General features: G+C 38.2%; 1 pseudogene; it reads right to left on the bottom strand.

Annotated features, from left to right (window-relative positions):
• Positions 1-6,298: 6,298 nt before the first annotated feature.
• On the bottom strand, positions 6,299-9,863 carry LOC137763845 (centromere protein K-like; annotated as a pseudogene).
• Positions 9,864-21,850: the final 11,987 nt, after the last annotated feature.

Here is a 21,850-nt window from a genome sequence, read left to right on the forward strand (position 1 = left end):
TTAAGGGGCTCCAGCCAGAGAGATGAGCTGAACTCCTAGGGAAGTGAGTAGCCCAGGGCTTGGTAAACGACATGTATGTTCAGCCCTGGGCCTGTGATCATGTCAGAACTCAGAACCTGCTTCCATTTTCTGGTCAAGCGACCAAGGCTGATAAGAAGGTGGGCACAGCCATCCAGACCAACTCACAGTGGTCCTCCTTGGCACATTAAAACCGTTGCACTTTTGAGCAGAACCTAGGATTATTGGGGTTTGAGTACAACAGAGGATGTGAATGGAACCAGTACCAGCCAACATCTATTGAGTACTTGCTCTATATTGGTCACTTGTTCTTGCTCTCCATGGAATATTCCATTTTACAGATGATAAAAATGTCATACAGGGAATTCCCTGGTGGTCCAGTGGTTGGGACTCCATGCTTCCACTGCAGGGGGCCTGGGTTCAGTCCCTGATTGGGGAACTAATCCCACAAGCTGCACAGTGCAGCCAAAAAAAAAGTCATACAAAGAGGCTAAGTGCCTTATTCAGGCCTACACACAAGTGAAGAAATAGAAGATGCATGGCTCTCCTAAAACTACTGGGTATCCCTTCCCAATCTTGACCTCCTCTTCCAACAGAGATAAATCCTCCATGCTGTTCTTTATAATTTTATCCCTTGTGATTACCTATTTAAGCTATAGGAATACAGTTGATATAGTTTTGCCTGCTTTTAACTGTATATATTTTTCTTTTTTCACTTAGTATTATGTTTTCAGTATTCATCCATTTATTTGTAACTACAGTTGTTCATTTTCATCTCCAGATAGTATTCTATCATTATCCATCTGTATCTATCACCACTATATCTATCTCTCATACCACTATATATGTATAGATGTGTATATATACATATATACTTATGAATATTTGTGTGTACATAGTAATGTTAAATATATGTATATATGTATGAATGATACCATTATATCTATATCCCACCTAGATGTGCCCCTTCTATACCTGACTATTGTTTGGGTCATATGAAGTCTGCAGTTTTCACCAACACTGCTGCCATGAATATCTAAGTATGTGTATCCTTAGACCCTAGCACTTAAATGTAAGAGTAGACCAGACACGTTCACTTAGCAATGTGAAAACTGACAAATGACGATTGTTAATAGATACCTACATGTCCAGCAGGAGGTTTTGGTGAGGATTGAGGCCTCTGGTTTAGTTATGGTGATTTTCTGGCTACTTAAATACAAATTCCATTAGTTCCATCTATCTCTTTATTAGACTGTGAAAACAGTAATGGCAAAATCCATATGATTATTTTCTTTGTTGACTTAAACAGGATTGTGTGTATGAAAGCTTATACTGAAGTTATTCAGGATTGAGGCAGGAAAAGCTAAAATTTCAACCTCTTTTTTCTTTTCATCTATGCCTCCAAGCATATGGTACACATGTTAGTTATTTGTCTATAAAGGGCTCTTGGGGGAAAGACAGTTTCCAGTGTTTTATGTAAATCACAGAAGAAGTATCTGTATGCCTACAGATTTTGTAATTCTTCGATTCTCAAAATTAGGATTGCTAGCTCCCCTTGTGTACCCTCCACACCCTACTGGCTCCACACCCCCTTTCCTCTGCTACCATTTCTGCAAATGTACTCTATGAAGTTTTCAATATTGTACTCTTGGAGTCTTCCTTTCTGTATTAATTTTTCCAAATCATTTAGAAGGACGTTTGAGAGAGGAGTGGGGCTAGAAACTGTAATCCATGTGAAAGTAATGGTGCCTCAGAGCATGATAAACCAAATGTTGCAAAATATTTAAAATTAGTGAATCTGGGTAAAGAGTAAATGAGAATTCTTTTTAATATTCTTGCAATTTCCATGTGTTTAAGATTGTTTCAAAATGAAAGTTAAATAATAGCATGGGTATACCCATTTGTTTAAAATTTAAAAAGATAAGATTTATGTAAACTTATATATGCATAATATTCCTCCAGGAGTGTACACAGACACTGTTTACACGGGTGTTGATGTAAGTCTTGGTGTGGCAGTCTGGTAAAGGAACAGGGATCTAAGTATCATCCAAACTAGCATACTTCTGGAAGAAGGGGCTATTCATAATCATTCCAGGATAACGGTTGTAAACTGAGTCTTTACGAGGCAGATAGGGATATATGGTCATCAGAGGTTAAAAGCAGACTTATCACTGTATGTCATTTTCTGCATTTGATTTTTTAAAAAAATATTTATTTATTTATTTATTTATTTAGGCTGCAATGGGTCTTGTTGCGGCATGCAGACTTCTTAGTTGCTCATGCATGAGGGATCTAGTTCCCCAACCAGGGATCGAACCTGGGCCCCCTGCATTGGGAGCATGGAATCTTACCCACTGGACCACCAGGGAAGTCTCACATTTGATCTTTTTAAACTATGTAAACATATTAGCTATTCAAATACATAAAAATAACATAATTAGATAAGGAACCACTTGAATATTCATAAAAATAATTAGCCATCAGGAACTGGCTGAATTATTGGAATATCCTTAGAGTTAAGAGAATTAGGTAGATCTGTTCTATGAGTACTCAAAAAATATAAATCTAAATATCTATACTTGTTTCAGAACCCAACTTTTTCTCACAATAGGAAAACTTTTTATACAATACAAATACTTGTATACTTACGTAACTAATACATACATATTCTACGTATTTTAAATTTTTTAAACAAATGGGTGTAAGTGCTCACTTGGGCAACACATGTATTAAATACATGGGTATACTCTAACCATGCTATTTTTATTTTACTTTTATTTGGAAACAACCTTAAAATTATAGAAATTACAAGAATATTATTAAGAACTCTAATTTACCCTTTACCCAGATTCACTAATTTTAAATATTTTGCCACATTTTGTTTGTCATGTCCCCCTTTCCCACTATGTGTAAACTTTTTTGTTTGTTCTGGCCAATTTGAGAGACTGTTGCAGACATCATGCCACATATGCATATATACTTCCTAAGAACAGGGATGTACATTTATGTACCCACAGTACAGTTATTAATTCAGGAACTTTAAAATTTATGCAATTCTTTTATCTAATCTACAGTCTATATTCCAGTTTCTTCAGCTATCCCAATCATTTTCATTATAGCATTTTTTTTTTTTTTTTCTGTTACAAATCTAGTTCAGGACTATAGATCAAATCAAGCTGCCATGCCTTTTTAAGATTATCTTTAATCTGGAATGGTTCCTTAGCCTTCTTTGATTTTCATGTGGTTATTATTTTTGAAGCATACAAGCCAGGTATTTTATAGAACGTCCTCTGTGTAGGTCTGTCTGAAATGTCTTCAAGACTGTGTCACCTTGGCAGAGAAATATGCCAAGGAATCTTTGAAGGAAGAAGATGAATCAGATGATGATAACATGTAACAGTTACTTCATTTACTTCTATTTTAAATTTCTAATACAGTTCCATGTAACTGTTTAGCCCTTTGGATTATTACATACCCACTGACTAATTTTCATTAAATTTTTGTCTTGTAATGATTAAAAAAAAAAACTTGCCAAGCTCTATTTAGGTTGAAATCATGATGCCTTTTTGGTTTGCATGAAACAATTTTTTACTATCATAGTCCAAAATGATGTTTTATAACTACATCATTCCTTCAGTATTTTGTAGTTGACATTCTATAAGAAAGGACTTTTCTCCCCCATCCTCCCATCTTGCCCCCCACTCATTTCCTACAATGTGGAAAGGTATTTAGAAGCTGAAGTCTCAGTGCTACTAATAGATTATTGCTTTTAGGTCCTTTCAGATATATAGACATAGCTATGTATATAACTATAACTATATATAGTATATATAACTATATGTAGTTGTATATAAGTATATATAGACATATAAAACTCTGTATGGGGTTTTGTATTTCTTTCAAGTATATATAATGTGTTCAATCCCAATTCAGTCCCACAGGATTTTTCCTTGCCTTCTTCCATTCCCTATTTGTATCACCTCCTTCCACATTGACAACCCTCTCTCCCAGTGTTGTCTTCTCTCCTCCTCTTTCTCCCCTTCCTTTCCTCTTCTCCATTCCCCTTCCCTACCATTGCTTGTCAGGCTGGAGGAGCACAATACAGCCAACAAAGATTTAATATCAAACTTTTGAAAATGTCACAGAAAATGAAAACAGGCTTCTGGAAAGTGAGAAGGGCTTGATCCAAGAGGAAGAGGAATAATTGTAGGCACCCAGGGCCTCGAGTGACCTTGGCTCAGGGGCAGCTGCAGGGACCCTGTACCACCCTCGCGACAGTGGCAGCCTATTTGCCTGAGCCTTGCATGGCAGAAGAAGCCTCAGACCCTGGGCTGAGTCCCAGCCAACCTTCCTTGGGGCTGCCACACAGTTTCCTATGAAAGTCATATTGACATTTTCTTCCAAGCTATGCCCAACATTTCTTTTTCTGTTGGATAGTGAACACGAGGTCTGGGTTCAAGCAGTGATTTTTCTGTCAGTATCAGACTCTGCAACAGGAGAAAAATCATATTTTTCAAGTAAAGTTAAGTAAACACATTTCAAGTTTGCCTACAGAAGAGAATGAAAAACCTACTTCTTTAAGATTGAACTTTGGGGTTCTGAGTAAATGTTGAATAGGTGACTTATTGGTTTTTAAAGTTTCCTTGGTGGAATGGACAATTATATTGCTTTATGAAAGAGAGGGAAGGATATTTTATGCATAAATATTTTTCTTTTATTGTGCCCATGTCCTTAGTTTAAATTCTTGGAAGATAGATTACTATCTTCATAAATCTATGAATCTATATCCTGTTATATCTATACATTATTGGAACTGAGTTTTAACAATTTTAAAAGCTGTTTTGTAATTGAAAGTACATTGCTACAAGCTAATTTTTTAAAATTTATTTTGTTATTTTAATTACAATTGCATAGTCTTTGATTACCAGTAACTTCACAATTAGTTTTGCTTCCACTTTGTTGCTTAGTTTTTAAATTAATTAATTAATTAATCTGTCTGTCTATCTATTGGCTGTGCCACGTGGCTTGTGTGATCTTAGTTCCCCGACTGGGGATTGAACCCGGGCCCCTGCAGTGAAAGCACTGAGTCCTAACCACTGGACTGCCAGGGAATTCCCTGTTTTTGTTTTTAAATTAGAGTGTTTTATTTACAGAAAAATCACAGAAAAGGATTACAGAAAAGTCCAGAAAAGGATTAATACAATTTTATGAAAACAATTTTGTTGGTAATAACAGAATCAAGAGTAGTTTAATATATAATATCATTTGGTATATAATACACATTAAAATAGTTTTCATTTTATGAAAGTTTATAAGTTTATCCATTAGTTTTCATGCTAACTCTATCCATTAGTATTTTATATTCCTTTTTTTAAACAAATCTAAAACGAAGGCAGTATACATGAAACAGATTTGATAAATATTTTAAAATTTTGCTATCTTCTGTATCAGATACTACTTTAATTTTAGAACCATCTTCAAATAAAATGGTCTGCCCATTATAATTCCTAAATGAATGAGTTAAACATCAAATGGAAGTCAAAATACGTAAAAGAAACTGTCATAAAATTTAAATGGAAAATATTTCATTATCAATATAAATTAACGAAGAATTTTTAAAGAGTACTGCATGAAGTAAGGTTCATTAAATGTTTTGTAATGATTAGGTCTAGAATATTTTTTACTTGCATTCTTTTTTTTTAAAAAAAGGATATTTATTTTACTTTTTTTTTTTAAAGGAATTCCTTTATTTTTATTATTTATTTATTTATTTATTTATTTTTGGCTGTGTTGGGTCTTCGTTTCTGTGCGAGGGCTTCCTCTAGTTGCGGCAAGTGAGGGCCACTCTTCATCGCGGTGCACGGGCCTCTCATTATCGCGGCCTCTCTTGTTGCGGAGCACAGGCTCCAGATGCGCAGGCTCAGTAGTTGTGGCTCACGGGGACAGTTGCTCCGCGGCATGTGGGATCCTCCCAGACCAGGGCTCGCACCCGTGTCCCCTGCATTGGCAGGCAGATTCTCAAACACTGCGCCACCAGGGAAGCCCTTTACTTGCATTCTTGTTCGTACAGTTTAAAACACTAAAGCACTGACTTGAATGAAAGAGGACTATATTAAAATGAATAAGATTGCAGCATATGCCATTTTAAGAATAAAAGAAAGATGGACTAAGTGCTTTGATTTTATGTTCTTCATTCAAGTAGTCTTCAGTATTTCTGTTATCTTTGAATAACAAAAAGGATTCTTTAAGTACTGTGCACTTAAAGAAAAAGACCATCTTTTTACTCATAGAAGAATTCTAATCTTATTTGGATTGAATCTTCTAGATGTCTCAAGGCAATTCCTTTAAGTAATAGCAGTTCATTATAAGGTGGCCAAAAGTAATCACTAATTTTGACATATGGATCATGTGGGATACCAAATAATCTATTTATATGAATCTCTAACATTTCATGTAATGCTATCAGTTATGCAGTTGATTTTTTAATGATTTTCTTTTTTTCTCCATATTTTTGTTATCATTTTTAAAGTAGTTCTTTTTAATTAATTTATTTTCAAAATTTTTTATTGAAGTATATTTGCTGTATAATACTGTATGTTACAGGTGTACAATATAGTGATTCACAATTTTTAAATGTTATGCCTTATTTATGGTTATAAAATATTGGCTATATTCCCTGTGTTGCGCAATATATCCTTGTAGCTTATTTTATATATAACAGTTTGTGCCTCTTAATCCGATACCCCTATATTGCCCCTCCGCCCTTCATTCTCCCCACTGGTAACCACTAGTTTGTTCTCTATATCTGTGAGTCTGCTGCTTTTTTTGTTGTTGTTATATTCACTAACTTACTGTATTTTTAGGTTCCACATATAAGTGATATCATACAGTATTTGTCTTTCTCTGACTTATTTCACTTAGCATAATACCCTCCAAGTCTATCCATGTTGCTGCAAATGGCAAAATTTTGTTCTTGTCCATGTATATATGGAACAAAATATATGTTCTATATACACATACAATGAAATATTACTCAGCCTCTTTATCCATTCATTTGTTGATGGACACTTAGGTTGCTTCTATATCTTGACTCTTTTAAGTAATGCTGCTATGAATACTGTGGTGCATGTATCTTTTTTAACTAGTGTTTTTATTTTTTATGGATATATACCCCGGAGTGGAATTACTGGGACATATGTTAGTACTATTTTTAGTTTTTTTGAGAAACCTCCAAACTGTTTTTCACAGTGGCTGTACCAATTTACATTCATACTGGCATTGTATGAGGGTTTTCTTTTTCAAGTTCTGGCTAACATTTGTTATTTGTGGGTTGTTTTTTTTTTTTCTTTTTTTGTATTTTGGCTGCACCACACGGCATGCAGGATGGTTCCCCAACAAGGGATTGAACCCAGGCCTCTGCAGTGAAAGCGCCAAATCCTAACCACTAGGCCACCAGGAACTCCCTTATTTGTGCTATTTTTGATGATAGCCATTCTGACAGATATGAGGTGATACCTCATTGTACTTTTGACTTGCATTTCCCTAATGATTAGCCATGTTGAGCATCTTTTCATGTGCCTGTTGGCCATCTGTATGTCCTCTTTGGAAAAATGTCTATTCAGGTCTTCTGCCCATTTTTTAATCAGAAGGAGAAATTAAGGAAGCAATCCCATTTACCATCACATCAAAAAGAATAAAATACATAAAAATAAGCCTACCTAAGGGATCAAAATACCTGTACTTGGAAAACTATAAGACACTGATGAAAGAAATTGAAGACAACATAAACAGATGGAAAGTTATACTGTGTGATTGGACTGGAAGAATCAATATTGTTAAAATAACCATATTACCCAAGGAAATCTACAGATTCAATGAAATCCCTATCAAAATACCATGGGTGGGACTTCCCTGGTGATCCAGCAGTTAAGACTCCATGCTTTCAATGCAGGGGGCCCAGGTTCGATCCCTGGTCAGGGAACTAGATCCCGCATGCCACAACTAAGAATCCAGCATGCCACAACAAAGATTCTTCCTGCTGCAACTAAGGCCTGGCACAGCCAAATAAATAAATTAATAAATATTTTTAAAAAAATACCATGGGTATTTTTCACAGAACTAGAACAAATAATTTTAAAATTTATATGGAAACACAAAAGACCCCAAATAGCCAAAACAATCTTGAGAAAGGACAGTTTTGGAAGAATCAGGCTCCCTGACTTCAGGCTATACACAAAGCTACGGTAATCAAAATGATATGATACTGGCATAAAAACAGACACATAGGTCAATGGAACAGAATAAAGAGCACAGAACTAAACCCAGGCGCTTATGGTCAATTAATCTACAACAAAGGAGGCAAGAATAGACAATGTTTTTCTGTTTCAATTTTCTATCAGTTACAGGGAAATGGTCTTCTCAAAACTCACCCAAGGTAATCAAGAATTTCTCCTTAAATCCTTGTTTTTTAAAAAACATCTTTATTGGAGTATAATTGCTTTACAATGTTGTGTTAGTTTCTGCTGTATAATAAAGTGAATCAGCTATATGTATACATATATCCCCATATCCCCTCCCTCTTGTGTCTCCCTCCCACCCTCCCTATCCCACCCCTCTAGGTGGTCACAAAGCACAGAGCTGATCTCCCTGTGCTATGCGGCTGCTTCCCACTAGCTATCTATTTTACATTTGGTAGTGTATATATGTCAGTGCTACTCTCTCACTTCATCCCAGCTTACCCTTCCTCCTCCCTATGTCCTCAAGTCCATTCTCTACTTCTGCATCTTTATTCCTGTCCTGCCCCTAGGTTCATTAGAACCTTTTTTTTTTTTTTTAAGATTCTATATATATGTGTTAGCATACGGTATCTTTTTTCTCTTTCTGACTTACTTCATTCTGTATGACAGACTCTAGGTCCATTCACCTCACTACAAATAACTCAGTTTCGTTTCTTTTTATGGCTGAGTAATATTCCATTGTATATATGTGCCACATCTTCTTTATCCATTCATCTGTCGATGGACACTTAGGTTGCTTCCATGTCCTGGCTATTGTAAATAGTGCTGCAATGAACATTGTGGTACATGACTCATTTTGAATTATGGTTTTCTCAGGGTATATGTCCAGTAGTGGAATTGCTGGGTCATATGATAGTTCTATTTTTAGTTTTTTAAGGAACCTCCATACTGTTCTCCATAGTGGCTGTATCAACTTACATTCCCACCAACAGTGCAAGAGGGTTCCCTTTTCTCCACACCCTTAATTCTTTTATATTAAGCATTTTTGTTTTCAGCTTATTAAAGGTTCTCAATTCAGAAAAAAATGTCACTATGTGATGTTTCATTGTTTACTATATTAAGAGATTCCAGTATCTGTTGCTGTTCATCCAGCCACTATTTTTTCTTTATCTTTTCATTCTTTGACATTACTATTCTAGACAGTACCATTTCTAGATCATGTCTTAAGTTTTGGAACTCTTCTTTTCCTAATGTTACTAGAACATCTTCATTCAGTGGGATTAATTTAGGAGTTTCTTTTTGCCATTGACTAATTCCAGTGGTGGTCAAACATTTCACTGACATAATTAATGATAACTGAGCATTTGAATCAGTGAATGTCTCAGTTCCAGCAAGCAATGATATATTCTGACATTCTTCCATATCATTTCATATTTCTTCACCTTCTTTGGTAAGTTCTTCTTCAGCATCTCTAGTGTCTTCCACATCTGTAGTACAGTCTGTATCTTGCTGATTCAGTGACTCGCGCTTATGATTTTCATAGCCTTCTGATAATTTTAAAAAGTTTTGGGACCTTAGGCAATCCCTTAAACCAGTGGTCCCTAACATTTTGGCACCAGGGACTGGTTTCGTGGAAGACAGTTTTTCCACAGACCGGGGTGGTGGGGAGGATGGTTCAGGATGGTTCAGGCGGTAATGTGAGAGATGGGGAGCAGCAGATGAAGCTTCGCTGGCTCACCCGCCACTCTCGTCCTGCTGTGCGGCCTAGTTCCTAACACACCGTGGACCGGTACCAGTCCACAGCCCGGGGGTTGGGAACCCCTGCCTTATACTATCTGTGCATGAGTTTCCTTATCACTCTATTCAGAGGATGTGCTAGAGAATAAAGGAGTACTTGAAGGGAAGCCCTCAAGTAAATCAGTTTCCTCAGTTCCCTACCACTTTGTCTTTCCCTCCTAACAGGTGGGTTTCTGGAGCTGTCATTGGTGCAGGAGCTAGATAAGAGTGGCACTTGAGGCCTGGCTGGACTTTGGGTATTAATGTTTCTGCAATTCCCAATTCCAGCATGTGGGAAGTTTTCCCCCACACCACCAAGCAATTCTCTGACACTCCTAGGTGTCCTGCAATTCAACTCAATTCTGACATTATCTATCCAGTGATAGCATCAGATTCCACAGGTTAAGCACTCAGTCCCACGAAACTGCCCCCTTCTGCTTCAGATATCAATCACAAGTTTAGGTTGTCACCTGTGTCTCTGATCAACTGGCTAAAAATCAGAGGTTCCTACGATCCCCTCCTTGGGTTCAATTAATTTGCTAGAATGGCTCACAGGACTTAGAAAACCAATTTACTCACTAGATTATCAGTTTATTACAAAGGATATTGAAAGTTAGGAATCAGCAGCGATAGGAACAGATACCTAGAGTAAGGTCCTGAACAAAGGAACTTCTGTCCCCATGGAGTTTGGGTCCAGCACTGTGGCATATGGAAGTGTTCTAGTTCACAAACCTGGAAGTTTTAGAAACCCCATCCTTTTGTTTTTTTTATGGAGTCTTCATTATATAGGCATGATTGATTAAATCATTGACCACTGGAGATTGATTTTAATTTCAGCCCTTCTCCCCTCCTCAGAGGTCTGGGGATGGGACAGAAAGTTTCAACTCTCTTATCAGTTGGTTATCTTGGCAACCAAGCCAGCCCTCACCCTTCCCTACCTTCCAAAGTCACCTTATTAACATAACAAAAGATACCTTTTTCAATCTCAGCACCAGAAATTCCAAGGGTTTTAGGAGCTCTGTGCCAGAAAGAGGGACCAAATATATATTTCTTATTCTAAATTGCAGTATCACAGGTATCCAATTCCCGAGTGTTGCAGGAAAGAAAGTGGGGCCAGAGAGAATGGTAACATCGCAGGTCACATCCAAGTCCCTGGGATAGCCACCGAGTGTGGGTTCTTGGCTTCATACAGGAAAGAATTCAAGAGCGAGCCATAGTAAGGTGAAAGAAGGTTTATTTAGGGAGATACACACTCCATAGAGTGTGGGCCATCTCAGAAGGGGAGAGGCACTAGGATACAGGGTTGTCAGTTTTCGCAGGGGTGGGTAATTTCATAGGCTAATGAATGGGAGGGTTATTCCAACTATTTTGGGGAAGGGGTGGGGATTTCTAGGAATTGGGCTACACCTGCTTTTTGGCCTTTTATAGTCATTGGCCTCAGAACTGTCATGGTGCCTGTGGTTGTGTCATTTAGCTGATATATTACAATGAGCATACACTGAGACTCAAGGTCTAGTGGAAGTCAATCATCCACCATCTTTGACCTAGTTGTTTCTAACCAGTTTATGTCATGTCCTCAGTTGTTGTCATTCTTTTAAAGGTAGTGCCCTGCCCCCTTCCTATCTTACCAGCAGTAAGGGGTCTCTCTTTCAGGGCTGGGGCTCCATATCCTGTGAACTGCCAGGCAGCCCCAGTGGCAAGTTGCAACCATTATGGCACTCTCCTCAGCCCATCACTTACCACCACAGAGCCAGTGCTTCTGTTTTTTAGTTTTGCCTGTTGGCCCTCCTCTCCTAAGCCCCTGTCTATACTAGCAATGATGCCAGATACACTAAATGGTTTCTAGCTTATTTCAGTCTTCTTCTTTGTTAATTATACTGTGCCTCCCAGCAGTGAGAGTCATTGATTCCGTAATGTTGATTGAACGTTTACTTTTTGTCAGCCCATTTGTGGAATTGTTGGCAAAACAGCTATGACTCTTGTGGGAAGCTAGTTTGGAAAAGAGAGAGGGCAAACAATCAGACAACCTGCTGTCTACGAGAGGAAAATGAGCTAAGTGCCTGGTGCTTAGGAGCCTAGTGGAGGGTGATCAGGAAGAGATTCTTAGGAAAGGCAATAATTGGGTTGGGGCTCATGGGTAAGCCCGGGGTATGGAAATAGAGGGATTTGATGGAAGTTCACAGACAAGGAAACTGAACACATCAGAGGCATTGCCAAAAAGCAAAAGACCTGCCTCAAAAACATATGGAGAGAGAAGGGAGAGCAAAAGTTTGGGATTTAACATGTATACAGGCCCCATAGAGTAGAGGGAACATGGCATGCATTGAAAGATTTTTATCAGTGTTGTTCTCTAGTGAGATATGGCTAAGTCTACAGGATAATTGGAGAAACAGAAAGAATGGGATCATAGAGATACATTTGGGACTGATTCAAACTGTATTCATTTATACTGAGGGTCAACAAAGTACAACCTGTAGCCAAATCCAGACCTCTGCCTTGTATGTATAAGGCTTGTGAAATAAAATTGGTTTTTATATTTTTAAGTAGTTGAGAAAAATCAGAGTACTATTTCTTCAAATTTCAGTGTCCATAGTAAAGTTTTATTGGAATACAGTCATGCAAATTTGTTTACACATTGTCTATGGCTGCTTTCACACTACAGCAGCAAAGTTGAGTAGTTGCTACAGAGACCTATATCTCTTAAGGCTTAAAATATTTACGGCTCTTTACAGAAAAGGATTACTAACCTGTAATTTACAGAATTAAACTATTTTTGAATGCCCATGTCAAGGCAGGCTATCAGTTATTCATGTATATGTTGTAGGGGATCACAAGTTAAGAAGACAAGACCCCTTTCCTTTTAGACTTCCATTTTGGTGGAAGTTAAATTTTACTTAATAGGTGGGTTTATCTGAAATCTAGATAGAAATACTGGCATATGGAATGTGCTTTATGTTATGGCATCTCTGCCTCCGAAAACCTCCTGAGAGACTTCCTGAAGGTCATGCTGTCCAAACTGAGACAAGGATGGAAAGAGGTTAGAGGCCAGAGGCAAGAGTCTGAGCTGAAATTCGGATGTGATAGGACCATGGAGGAATGGGGAGTGTTTCTATTACCAGATTTGTCGACTGAACCCATGCTGGGGTCCTAGCCTGGCTGAGACCCCTTGTCTCAGCCAGGGAGGTTCTTTTTCTGATCGGATTCATGCAGTCAATAATGAAACTGAGGCTGAGACTGGAACAGCAGTGGCCAAAGAATGGAGAAGCAGGAACCTAGTTCACAAATCAACTTCTCAACCCAGTTCAGGCAGAGACACCAAATATATAGGAGAGTTGAAATAAAAGGGAGGGTTTTGGAAAGAGTGAGAGGGATATTCATGAGTTATCTGAGACAGGTGTGTGGTTTGGACCCAAAACTGATGCAACGCTCCTTTTTAGTCCTTGTGTGGAATTTTCTGGTTGTTGTCATGGCAATCATCAACTGTTCTGGCGCTGGTGGGAGTGTCATTTAGCTAATGTGTTACTCTGAGTGTATAATGAGGCTCAAGGTCTACTGGAGGTTGAATCTTCTGCCATCTTGGGCCTAGTTGGTTCCAACCAGTTCTTGTCTTTTTTCTCTATGCAGCTTCCTCCTGAAACTTAGATAAGTGTAATTGGTTTCCATTTGAGAGAGTGGCAGGGGTATGATTCTTGGGCAACAGCCTTGGTAACATTTCTTGTCTTGTTTGTGAAGTGGAAAGCATTTTTGGAAGAGAGTAAGGAAGGGAGAGGAGACATTGAAGGATCCCAAGGAGAATGACCCATGCCAAGTCATCTGGATTGGAGATCGCTTTGCTCTAAGCATGTCATTTCTAGCATGTGTGGCCTATTTGGAGTAAACACAATCAAGGGAGGTTCTAAACAGGAGAGCTTTCTGTGCAATGGTATCTGAAAAGTTGCCCCCCAATAAGGTTAGGTATTAGAAAGCTCTTCCTGCTTTTGAGAAAAGTGAACTATGGGTGTTCACTATTTGGGACTAAGGCAGAGAAGTATTATAAATTGTGTGGCTTATATTCTTTCTCCTTTTTGCACTCTTCCTGCTCCTTCCCACTGAAGATTCCCATGAGTGGCCTCTGAATTGTGTAATTAATGAACCTCTTGCTGAAATATACACTTACTTATATTCCATGATTTTGTGTAAAACTTGTCTTTAAGAATCAGGGACAGCTTAACATGCCCTTTGGCATCAAGATCTGGGAGGCCAAGTTTGGTGCCTTATAAACTTTCAGGGAACCCAGATTCCTGATATCTGGTAAGAAGGGTGGTGCTGAAATGTGAAGGTGTTGGGAACCAGAGTCTCAGTGGAGGGGAGACAGATTTTGATCATAGTGCATGTTTGGACCAATGGACTAATGATGGTTGGGGCCAGGGTAGTGGGGACCAAAGAAATATTTTACTTATTTTAAATTATCAACAGAATTTATTGTTGATACAAAAATTAATTAAATATATTTTACCAATAACTTATAAAACAATTGATAGAACCAAAACAATTTCCCTGGAAAGGTATAATACTGACTTTTTTTGTGTTTTTAAAAAATTTGCATCTGGACTTGCTTTTCATGAATCTAATAATTTGCTTACTCATCATAATGCTCTGCACTATTTTTTCTTTATTGTGGTAAAATTTATGTTACATAGAATTTACCATTTAAATGTACAGCTCAGTGGCATTGTGTGTCACATTGTTCTGCAATCATCAACCATACATCTCCCGAACTCTTGCAAAACTGAAATGGTACCCACTAAACACAATTCCCCATTACTCCCTATTCCCAGCCCCTAGCAATGACCATTCTACTTTCTGTCTCTATGAATCTGACTACTCTAGGTATCTCGTATAAGTAGAATCATAAAATATTTGTTCTTTGCTGTCTGGCATATTTCACTCACATAATGGCCTGACATTTCATCCATGTTGTAGCTATGTGTCAGAATTTTCTTCCTTTCCAAGGTTGAATAATATTCCCTTGTATGTACATACCACATGTACGTACCACATATGGTATTTCTGTTTTGTTTTGTTTTATTCCCCAGAATAACATAGAGATGAATCCATAGCAGATGCACCATTTTACCTTCCCAAGAGCAAGGCACAAGAGTTCCAGTTTCTCTGCATCCTTGCCAACACTTGTTATTTTTATTTTTTTGTTTGTTTTTAATATAATAGTTATCCTAATGGGTGTAAAGTGGTATCTTGTTGTATACCGATTTTTACTGATTGGTATATCTTCTTTGGAGAAATGTCTGTTCAAGTTCTTTCCCCATTTCTTAATCACGTTGCTTTATTGAGTTGTAGGAGTTCTTTATATATTTTGGATATCAGTTTATAAGATTGCAAATATTTTCTTCTATTCTGTGGGTTGCTTTTTTCACTCTGTTGATTTGGTACACAGAAGTTTTTAATTTTGATTACTCAAGTTAATCTATTTTTCTTTTGTTTCCTATGCTTTTGGTGTCATATTCAAGAAATTGTTGTCAAATTTAATATTACAAAGCATTTCCCAATGCTTTCTAAGAGATTTATAGTTTTAGCTCCTAAGTTTAGGTCTTTGATCCATTATGAGTTAATTTTTGTGTATGATGTAAGGTAAGGGCCCAACTTCATTTTTTTTGTTTTTGCATGTGGATTTCCAATTTTCCCTGCACCATGTGTTGAAAAGACTGTCCTTTTCCTATTGAATGGTCTTTGCACCCTTGTTGAAATAATTTGACCTATATGCAAAGGTTTATTTCTTGGCTGTCTATTCCATTGGTCTATATGGTTTGCATTCTTCTTTAAAAATATTTTTTAGGCTTTATATTTCAAAATCAGCATTCCTAGTACAGCATATAGGAATAAATACAGTGGGGAAGATTTTTTCAAGTTTTATTCAGAAATAATTGCCATACCTCTCTTTATAAGTTTAAGATGTTATAGCATGATGGTTTCATTTACATATATTGTGAAACGAGGATTTTTAAAAATATTTATTTATTTATTTGGCTGCTCTGGGTCTTAGTTGCAGCATGCGGGATATTTGTTGCGGCATGCGGGATCTAGCTCCCTGATCAGGGATGAACCCGGACCCCCTGCATTGGGAGCATGGAGTGTTAACCACTGGACCACCAGGGAAATCCCTGAAAGGAAGATTGTTAATTACACTATTCTGACTAGGAATCCCTGACAACTTTTGTGATGTAAGTCAGGTGACGAACATAGAGATCAGCAAACTTTTTCTCTAAAGGGCCAATTTATTGGAGAGACAGAGATTTATTTTAAGAAATTGACTCATGTGATTGTGGAGGCTGGCAAATCCAAAATCTGCAGGGTAAGCTAGCAGGTTGGAGACCCAGGGAAGGGTTGATGTTACAGCTTGAGTCCAAAGGCCATCTGCTGGCAGAATTCTATCTTTCTTAGGGTACCTCAGTCTGCTTTTGCTTAAGACCTTCAGCTGATTTAATGAGACACCTACATTATGGAGAATAATCAGCTTTACTCTAAGTCTACTGATTTAAATGTTAATCCCATCTGAAGAATATTTTCACAGCAACATGCAGGTAGTGTATGTATACAGGTAGTGTTTGACCAAATATCTGAGTACTGTGTCCTAGTCAATTTGACACATAAAATTACCCTCACAGTCAGATAGTAAATATTTTTGGCTTTGTGAACCAAATAGTTTCTGCTGTGTAGGGGAGGAAAAAGCTTTCCTCAATCTTCCCCCTGGCTGGATCTGAAAATTAAACTGACAAAGGCATGCAAATTTATTTATGACTTAAAAATTTTTTTTTGGCAGCACCGCGGGGCTTGCAGGATCCTAGTGCCCTGACCCGGGATGGAACCCCGGATCCTCGGCAGTGAAAGCGTGGAGTCCTAACCACTGGACTGCCAGGGAATTCCCCATGCAAATTTATTTAATGTGAGTTTTATGTGACATGGGAGCCTTCATTTCTAAGGAAATTAATACCCTAGAAACAGACCTTGAGTATTTTTATGCTAGGTTTGATGAGGAATAGGCAGTTGTGTAGAAATATGATAGGTCGGAGAGGATGAGGTTAGTGTAGAAAACTGGGGGAAATTTATTAAAACCTGTTTGTTCTGATTCTTCTTGGCATCCTTTTGTCTTTGGAAATAAGGATGGTCCTTCCCCCCAGGGTATAGGGAGGGCACATCTCACATGAGGCTTTTATGAGTTGTTTCAGAGGAAGAGGGTTGGGAGAAGATCAAAGTGACCTTCCTGCTTCTGCCATTTTCTCAAACACCTTGAGCTTAAAATATTCAATATGCCAAGGTGCCGTATGTTGGGGTAGTATGCCCTTAACCCCATCAGTTGTAACTACTCAACTGTGCAGCTGTAGCCATAGATAATATGTAAACAAATGTACAAAGCAGCTGGGGGATAATAGAAAAAATATATATCAGTCTCTGTTCCCAGTTCCTGGCATAGAGCTCCTAAAACCTTTTAAATTTCCTAAGTAATAAGAACACTAGGAGCATCTCTTTTTCTAATATTTGGTCTTTGACCTCATCCTTGTCACAGGGCTCCTAAATCTCTTGTAAGTTCCTACATGATAAGAACACTTGGAGCATCGTCTATTCTAATGAGGTGACCCTGGGTGGGCTCCTGGGTGGCTCCTGGTCACCAGAAAGACAAAGCCATGCTTAGAAGCTTGGAATTTTTCAGCCCCACCCCTCACCTGTCCTTAATAATTGACCATGCCTACGTGAGGAAGCCACCATAAAAATCCCCAAAGTACAGAGTTCCAAGAGCTTCTAGGTTGGTGAACATATCAATGTACTGGGAGGGTAATGCACCCCAGGTTCACGGGACAAAACCTCCTATGCTTAGGACCCTCCCAGACCTCACCATAAGTATCTCTTCATCAGGCTATTCAGTTGTATCATTTATCATATCCTCTAATAAACCAGCAAATGTAAGTAAAATTTTCCCTAAGTTCTGTGAGTTGCTCTAGCAAATTAATTGAACCTGAAGTGGGAGGAGGTTATAGGAACCTCCAATTTGTAGCCAAGCCAAACAGAAGTGTCAACTGGAAAAAAAAAAAAAAAAAGCACAACCTATAAGTTGAGAATTATGTTTTATTCAGCAGATTTTCTGAGGACTTAAGCCCAGAAGACAGCCCCTCAGATAGTTCTGAAGGACTGTTCCCCAGAGGTAAAGGAGGAGCCAGGATATATAGAAATTTTTGCAAAAAACAAACAAAAACTCCCCCCAAACCAGGTAGTGGGAACATTAAAAGATTACTGTTAATTAAAGAAAAACCAGCTATCTCAAGTTAATGAATTTAACACTTTTCTTTGGGAAGATGCAAGAGTCTGGGCTCATTGAAATCATTCCTTTGATATGCACCTTAACCATCTAGGGCCAGCATCCTGTTTTTCTCCATCCTGAATCCCCTCAGGGTGCACAGTTGGGGGCGGCTGCTGTGGCTGATGCCTTCCTGGTGGCAACATCCTTTGTTTACTGATATGGCAGTCTACATTCTCTGTCCACAGAAGTTATGGGTAACCTGGGGACATGTTCCTTGCATTTGGAATCTGATGTGGGGTGGGAGCAGACTTGTGGGACTGAACTGTGGGATCTGACCTGTGGGATCACACTGTACTGAGGTGGTTAGTGTTAGAATTGAGTTAAATTGTAAGACACTCAGCTGGCGTAATGGATAATTGCTTGTTGTAGAGAAAACCCCACACACATTTGGTGACAAAAGTGTCAGAAGTGAAGTATTGTATGTGAGCCTGGTAATTGTGTAAGGCTAAAGGAGAAACACACAGGAGTTAGGGACCTGGATTTATCCCTACTCAGGGAAAGCCTGGGTTTTTCTTTTTTTTTAATAAATTTATTTATTTTTGGCTGCATTGGGTCTTTGTTGCTGCGCACAAGCTTTCTCTAGTTGCGGTGAGCGGGGGCTACTCTTCGTAGCGGTGCGCAGACTTCTCATTGTGGTGGCTTCACTTGTGGAGCACGGGCTGTAGGTGCATGGGCTTCAGTAGTTGTGGCACACGGGCTCAGCAGTTGTGGTTCGCGGGCTCTAGAGTGCAGGCTCAGTAGCTGTGGCACAGGGGCTTAGTTGCTCCGCGGCATGTGGGATCTTCCCGTACCAGGACTCGAACCCGTGTCTCCTGCATTGCCAGCCGATTGTTAACCACTGTGCCACCAGGGAAGCCCGTGCCTGGGTTTTTCTATTCAGCTATGTTCTGCATGCACTTTATTCCTGGATACTGAAATTTGAACTTCATATAATTTTCATGTGTCACAAAATAGTCTTTCTTTTGATTCCCTCCCAACTGTTTAAAAAATGCATAGGCTGTAGGTGGGATTTGATGTAGTTATCTGACAGTGTAGAGAATTCTTGTCCCAAAGCCTGGAGACACAGTGAGAATGTGTGCAAAATCTGTGGGTGGAAGTGTCTTTTTATTGCTTGTGTCCTGTTTGACCATTTTCTAGAGGAGTAGTTACTTTCTTCCTCTGTTCAGCCTCTTCCTGAGTTGGTCCTGGGATTTTCCAAGAAGGCTGCTAATAGGATAATCTCCCTCCTGCAGTTCCCAGGATCGGGGAGGGATCCTGCAGCAAAGATTTCTCTCTCCTGTTCAGCTTTCTTGTGAACCAATTGTGCATGTAGTGAAAGACTGCCACCCAGTGCCTTAAGCAAGGAGCCTAAGGGGGCAGTTTTTGGGCTTTCGTGCTGTTTTCTCTTTTCTCCCAGCTCTCTGCTTGGGCTTGAGGTTCATATATGTGGATTGGTACACATCCTTTGTGGAATTAAAATTATAAGGAAGAGAGCCATTACCCCTACGAGACAGACATTACAGCATACAGTAGTGGTTAAGAGCAGAGGCACAGGAAGCAGGGTGCTGGGCTTGAATCTGGGTTCAACCACCTGTGAACTGTGTGACTTTTGAGTGTGGTTCTTCACTGCTCTGGGTCTGTTTCCTAATCTGTAAAAGGGTTGGAGATTGGAAATAACTTATATGGTTGTTATTTGGACTAGTGTTAAAGTACTTCATAATGACTGGACATCCTTGAACCTTTTTTCTTTGAGGTTCCCTTTTCCTTATTGATTTCTATAAGTTCTTGATGTAGTGGGTCGATAATTAATTCATTATATAAGTATCTAGCAAATGAGTTCTCTTGTCTTTTTTCTTTTAACTTTGTTTATTGTGTCTTTTGCCAGGCAAGTTTCCTTGAACAACTTTTTCTGTACCCTTTACTTTTTATTTCATACAGTTCATAAATTCGAATTACAGAAAAAAATCTTTTAAATTAGAATTACAGAGATTTTTTCAGTGGGATGTCTCCCTTCTACCCTTGTCTGTGAGCCTTCTTCTCCTTTATAGGCAGTCATGTTAAGATATTTTTGTATATCATTTTCTGATCAGTTTTATTCCCTTAATCAACTTTAATTTCAGAGTAGTTTTATATTTACGTAATTATTTTGAAGGTAGTACAGAGAGTTCCCCTGTACCTCATACATATATTCTCCTATTATCAATGTCTTTCTTACATTAGTATCGTACATTTGTTACAATAATGAACCAATATTGGTACATTATTATTAACAGAATTTCATACTTTATTCATGTCCTCAGTTTCTCCATAATGTCCAGGATCTCATTCAGGATAATACATTACATTTAGTACTTCTGTCTCAAGGCTCTTCTTGGTTGTGACAAGACTCAGAAAGTTTCTCAGCCTTTGTTTTTGATGCCCTTGACAGTTTTGGGGATTACTAGTCAGGTATTTTGTAGAATGTCCCTCAATTGGGATTAAAAAAAAAAATTTGATTTATAATGCACATACCAGAAAACCTACTTCTTAAAAATTGCACAATTCAGTGCTTTTTAATATATTCCCAATGTTTTACAACCATCCCTACTATCTAATTCCAGAACATATCATCATTCTGTAAGGAAACACTGTAACCACTAGCAGTCAATCTCCATTTGCCCTTCTCCCATTTCCTGACAATCGCTAATCAGCTTTCTGACTCTATGGATTTGCCTATTTTGAACAATTCATTTAATGGGCTCATAAAAAATATGGCCTTTCACTTAGCATATTCAGGGTTCATCCATTTTGTAGCGTGAATAATACTTCATTCCTTTTAATGGACAAACGCTATTCCATTGTACAGTTATGCCATACCACATATTTTGTTTATCCATTCATCAGTTGATAGACATTTCGGTTGTTTCCACTTTTGACTGTTATAGCAGGGTTGCTATGAAAATTCATGTACAAGTTTTTGCACAGATGTATGTTTTCATTTATTTTGGGTTATATACTTAGGAGTAGAACTGTGGGGGGTCATAGGGTAACTTTATGGTTAAATTTTTAGGTACTCCCAAACTCTTTTCCTGTATGACTACACTACTTTACATTCCTATGAGCAGTGTTAGAAGGTTCCAATTTCTCCACATCCTCCTTAACATGTGTTATTGTCTTTTTGATTATAGCCCTCCTAGTGAGTGTGAAGTGGCATCTCAACGAGCTATTCATTTGCATTTCCCTAAAGACTGATGATGCTGAGCATCTTTTCATGTGCTGATTGGCCATTTGTTTGCCAGTTTTTGGTGAATTATCTAATTCAAATCCTTTGTCCATTAAATTTTTTTTTTTGTCTTTTTAGTGTTGAATTGTAAGTCTTCCTTTATCAGCTAGTATATGATTTGCAAATTTTTTTTTACTATTATGCTGGTTGTCTTTTCATTTTCTTAATAGTGACCTTTGAAGCAAAAACTTTAATGTACTTGGGATGAAGTCCAATTTATCTTTTTTT

This window comes from Eschrichtius robustus, chromosome 1 (genome assembly GCF_028021215.1).
Source record: "Eschrichtius robustus isolate mEscRob2 chromosome 1, mEscRob2.pri, whole genome shotgun sequence".
NCBI classification, from domain to species: domain Eukaryota; kingdom Metazoa; phylum Chordata; class Mammalia; order Artiodactyla; family Eschrichtiidae; genus Eschrichtius; species Eschrichtius robustus.